Genomic DNA, 6,000 nt, shown 5'->3' on the forward strand with positions numbered 1-6,000 from the left:
ACTCTTTCAGGAGGCTCTCTTATTCAATGGGCAGCTGGATACATTTAGCAGGGAGATCTGGGCAAGAAATGTAGATTTAACAGCTCATAAATATAATCTTGGTGGAAATGTTGATAACTGTTGAGTAGTTACTTGGAGGTTATACATTTGAATGAGTATTTGAACATACATATTCAATGTTGCCAATTAATTTCAGATTTGTGGGCTTTTGTAGCCTGCCAAGCTGGTCATATTTTAAAAACTGCATATAGATTGCAGGAAATTCAACTTCCATCTAAAAAGAAAAAGTAATACTATTCTTTTTTAATGCAATGATCATCTTTAATTATGATATCCAATCCTTGGGCCATATAGTCTTCAATGAATTTAGTTAAATATGTAAATCAATATTCGGCCTTTATGGAAATATCATTATCTTCTATATTTAAAAGAGATCTCCGGCTGGAGGTATAGCTCAGTGGTGGAGCTTGTGCTTGGTATGCCTGAAACCCTGGATTCAATCTCCAGTACCAAAAAATAATAATAATAATAATAAAAGGAATAAATAAGTTCTTCTAATTTACTTCATCATTTCACACATAAAAAATAAAATAAAATCCCAGAGACATTAATGATCTGCCTAAGATCACATGATTGGACAGCAGTGGAGCCAGACCGAAATATGGCTCCTGTTCATTTTCTGAGGAGTTCATAATTATGTGTACATTGCTGCATATTATTTCAGTGTATCCTCGGAAGGACGCCTTCAAAATTGCTTATCGCTACTACACTGCAGTTGACCAGGGTCACCCGGATCCCCTGCAGCAACCCATCTGCTTCACACAGTGAAGCTCTTGTCAGACACTGAGTTTTACCTCTTTATTACCTTTCAGCGAAATTTTGCTCACTGTCAAATATGCAGTGGAACTGCTGGAGAACAGAGACGTGACCTGCCAGGCGTGTTCAGATTTTAAACTCCTGAGAGCACAGCCCATCCTGCTTACGGAGCTCAGGCCATGTTTTGACGCCACTCCAACGCTGGTCTTTGTGAACGAGTTTCTTGCTGCATGGAGCATACTCTCAGAGGGTGCCCCTAAAGACCAAAACGTGGTGATTGCTTTCAGCAGTGAAAATCTTAACTTCAGGGCAGAATCGAGCATGATCTCAACTGTGATGGTCCACCACCAGAGCTGGTCATTTGTCCCAGACCCTAATTGTGATGGACCCTCCGATGGACTCACAGCCTCTGCACCAGCCCCCCTGCTGGAGACTCTTCCTGGCAGCTGAACATGGTCAACCCAGTTCAGAACCATGAGACAGAAGAAAACAAATGGTTGGATGTGGGCTTGGCCCTCTTCGCCATTCCCTTCTCCCTGGACAAGATGGTGCAGGCGATAGCAACCATCCTGTACCATGAAGGAAAAGGCCGAGGGAATCACACACTGGAGGTCCTGGTATTGTCTAGTTGCTAAAATGAAACTTAGAACTTTGAATTCCTTCTCATATGAGAAATAGTTCTCTTCTTATAAGCTGTTGGAAATGTGTTTTCTGTTTTTCACAGCTAAATACCATTGTAACGGAAAGACTAGTGAAATAACTCAAGTTGAAAGGGTTGGGGATGGGAATGAAGACCATCAGAATATTTGTGGGTGGGGCCCAGGTAAATATTTACAGTTGAGCATCCCTAATCCAAAACTCTGAGATCCAAAATGCCCCCAAATCTGAAACCTTTTGAGCATTGACACATAGAAAATTCCACACTTGTGGTGGGTCTCAAACTGCAGGCACACTAAAAATATTGTACAAATTGCCTTCAAGCCGTGTGTTTAAGGTGTATATAAAACATAAATGAATTTGAAGTTTAGACTTTGGTCCCATCCCCAAGAGATCACTTTGTATATAGGCAAATATTACAAATCCAAAATCTGAAATACTCTGGTTACTAGTATTTTGGATCTGGGATACATGTATATAATATATATATATATATTAGTCTTTAATATAATTTATATATACGTATATTTATGTGTATATATGTATGTATGTATACACACACACACACACACACATTTTAAGTGTCCCCAGGACTTTTCCTTGTAATTGGAAACTGCTTGTGTAAGCTTTTCTTAACAATCTATCCAGTTTTGCTTCATTTATACAGCCACAATCAATGATGGGGAAAAAAAGAAACCAGGAGATCACTCCCACGGCATGTAAACTTTTCTAATTTGGTAAACTCTGAATATCACCTAAGCATTGGAGATAATGCCCCAGGAGCATGAAATCATGCAAACGAAGAGCCTTCCTTAGAGAATGTGTGAGGCTCTCCAGGCGCCGCCCACGCGACCACGTGCTTGGAGATTAGGGAAATCTGCTTTGCCCAGCCAGGACTCGGTGCCTGCCTATCCTCACTTAACCTTGGACCGGCCCACTCCCTCGTCTGTGCAGCGTGTGGGGCTTCAGCTGACGAAGCATTTGCGAGCACTGGGCTCTGTTGCTATTAGCGCCTTGGCCGGATCACTGTAAACCATCTGCTGGCTTTCCCTGCATCCATCATTCTGCAAAGATCACGGTTCAGTCTGTTCTACGGCACCGAGGCCAAGGCTCCCCAGTCGAACATGTTTGTCAATGCCCAAGTCAAGACTCACCAACGCCGGGCTGTTTCTCAGATCCTTTGTGCTCCCCCACCACTCTTTTTACAAATAACATTGATAGTAGGCCTTTGAAATCCAGAGGCATTTCCTTCGTTCTCAAACTGCAGGAAACGGGGCGGGCAGATGCCTGAACAATTTCTTGTTGTCCTTCTTGGACTGACCACTAGCTCATGGTGAGATGGTGAAGTCCACCTTTCCTGGCTATAGAAGAACCTCCCTCAGAGCTTCCTCTTGCCCCAATCACCACCCTACAAAACTGTCTGGAAAACACACCTCCCAGCCAGTCACCTGCTGGAGAAAGAGGCCCTTGACAGCAAGTGACCGAGACTTAAGGTTTCCTAATGTCTGGGCACTGGTTCTTCAGCAACACCCGCCCCCAAGTCCCGAGGAATGAGCTGGTAGGGCTAACCAGGCCCCAGGGGCAAGCGGCTGGGAGACATTCCACGCCAATGCCAACCCGAGCAAGTCTAGACAGCCTGCCCGCATCACGAGCCCCCACATCCCCACTCCTGCGGGATGATTCGATTACTCTAGCACTTAAAAATAGCAAAATAAAAATAAATACAATCTGCACATGTTTTATTTGTCCTCTTCCCACTATCAGCTATTTCTTAAACCAAGGCACTTCTGTTGTTGTTGTTGTTAGTCATACGAGTAGAAAATGGCGTCTGCTTCAGTTTGAATGTCCCTTTCCAAACTCATGTTGAAATTGAACTGCCACTCTAACCCTCAGAAGGCCACTAGGCTGGAAGGGCTCTGCTGTCAAGAACGGATGCTTGTCGCTGTCAGGGGAGTGGCTTAGTGATTGGGGGCGTGTGGCCCCCTTCCTTCTCCCTCGTTCTTCCCCGCATTTCCATGGGATACTTTCTGCCATGTTATAATGCAGCAAGGAGGCCCTACCAGGGAACAACCCTGTTTCAGAATTCCCAGTCGAGAGAGTTGTAAGCCAAATAGATTCCTGTTGTTTGTGATTTACCTAATCTGTGGTGTTTTGTTATAGTAGCAAAAAATGGACTCAGACAGTGTTCGTGTTCACGACGGTGGAAATCCTAGATGCTTACCAGTCCAGCCAAGCTGTGCCGCACCACCAGAACCTCACCAAGGCAACACTTTCTGTCTGGAATCAGCCAGAGTACAGCGCATTGGGTCACTTTTTTCAGATCAGTGGCTCTCTGCAGTGGCCACTAAGTGTTTTGGCCTGGTCTCCTATAGCACAAATGTTCTCTGCTCTGACCTAGACTATATTTCTGTTTCATGAATGAATTTCCTTGTTTATTCTGTTTAATACAAATGAAACATCACCTGATTATTCTCTCATTAAATGCATCATTAGACTCTCCCACTAATTCTGCAAATTATTCTTTTCAGTGGTGTGTGGAAGCTGGCAGAATAATAATACAGATAATTAATAAGCGATGTGTTGATGTATGTGTCCTCTTGCAGGGGCTTCTGGAGAAAAAAGCCTGACAACCACGATAGCAATCTCTGGGTACTTAAGGCTGATGTCATAACTGATTTCAAAAGTCTTTATAATATAATCAAAATCTCCTCTCACACCTTCTGCCAGAGTTTTTGGGTCCTGCTAAAAGTGCCTCTAAAATCATGGGAAGTAGTTCAAAGTAATTGAAGAGAACAAACTTTACACCTTTGCAAAAATAGCCCACTGGGAATTAGGGGTGTCAGTTCCAAACCCTGGCAGACGGCCTGGTGAGACTTTCACCTGCCACTTGTTAGTACCCCAGGGCTTCATTCAGGGCAGCCTGGGAAGAAAACAGGAGGCTTGCGGACATATAATTAGAAGGGGACTCCTTGTCCCATGAGGGTTTTTAAAATTTCCTTCCTGCCCTCTGCAGAACTGGCCCCCAGCCTTCAAATACCACCTGATAGAAGTGGCCCAAGGAGCCACATGCATTCCCGTCAACCATGCAACGCCAGCACAGGCTGCTCCCACTCACGGGACAAAACAAGCCAACCTGAAAATAAATACTTTACCAGGTCCAAGCCTCGGCTGGAGGCTTCCCCTCGGAGGCTGTCTGTCCCGCGCTGGCAGGTTCCTTGATGCACGATGCACATTGGTCCTAGTCCCCAGTTCTATTCCCTGGTTGGGAGGCCTCTGCTCTTCCAGGTGTGACACAAGCATAGTGATAACCTCACACGATAGGATGTGGCAGGACTGGTCTCACAGCCACATGGCATCTCTGTCTGTGTCCCCCACTTGCCTGCGCTCGCCAGACCCAGGTGGAGGTTCGCAGAGGGATCTCCATTTCTCTGTCTTTCTCAAAGCCTCTTTTCCTCCTCCTGCGGCTGACGCTGTCTCTCCCGTTCTACCAACTTCATCTGGCTGCCAACTTCTTCCCACCAAGCCAGGTGGACACGGCCCAGCACGACCCAGTCTGAATGAGGGCTACCTACCTGCTCTGTAAGTCCTTTCTGTGCTTTAATAAAATGGGAATCTTTGCACAGCATAAAATGATGATTGCTTCTTCACTGGTACGTGTTCAAAGGTCAAGAAGAAATACAGGAGGGAGAGTCTTATCCAGTTTCTTTTTCAACTGTGTGATTCCCGTCCATCCAGTGGGGCTAGAGAGTGAACTTGTAGAAGAAGTAATTTTGCACGTATTGCCTGCTGATCCGGAAACGTGGAATAAGGGGAATGAGGGGATTTTAATGCAGTGAGTTAGCTCAGGCTTGGCCTGTTCCACAAAGACTGCCCTGTTAGGTCAATGACACCACCACCTGCTTTCGGGATTAGGAAGGAACTAGCACTGGAGGAACAAAACCAGGTCTCTCCAACACCAGCCCAGAGGCAGTTTTCCTTATTTCACGGCGAAAGGGAATTGGGCGCAGTATTATTTTCAAGACCAACTTGAATAGCGAGATTCACGTCATTGCTCCTCGGAAAACCTTTGAGAAGAGACACACGTGCCAGCACCAGGCACTGGCAGGGCAGCCTGAGGAGGCGGAGCTGCCACCACAGACCCCCCGGGAAGGCCTTGCTCTGCTACTTGCCCTGTGTGTGACCCGGGACAGGCCAGCAAGCCTCAGTTTCCTCATCTGCCAAAGAAGAGTGAGTGGTTGTACTGAAACGTAAGTGGCCTTGCGTAGGTAAACGAGGCATGGCATGAATAACGCTGCCACGTGTCTGACTTGGGGCCAGGTCCCGGCAGAGCTTAGCAGGTGGGTGGCTTTGGACAAATCGCGTGACCTCTGGGCTGCTGCAGAGCTCAGGGAGACTCGACTGCAGGGGTGAGCAAACTCCTTCTGAGAGATAGGAGAGCAAATATTTTGGTAGCAGCCTCTCAACGCTGTCTGGTTGCATGAAAGCAGCCACAGACGATATTTAAGTGACCTGCGCATCTGTGCTCCA

The 6,000-nt window shown here is 46.1% G+C and overlaps 1 pseudogene; it reads left to right on the plus strand.

Moving 5' to 3' along the window:
- LOC124989468 (uncharacterized protein C4orf17 homolog) overlaps window positions 1-5,030 on the plus strand; it is a 30,529-nt pseudogene extending 25,499 nt beyond the window's left edge.
- Window positions 5,031-6,000: the final 970 nt, after the last annotated feature.

The sequence above is a fragment of the Sciurus carolinensis genome, chromosome 7 (assembly GCF_902686445.1).
Source record: "Sciurus carolinensis chromosome 7, mSciCar1.2, whole genome shotgun sequence".
NCBI lineage: Eukaryota > Metazoa > Chordata > Mammalia > Rodentia > Sciuridae > Sciurus > Sciurus carolinensis.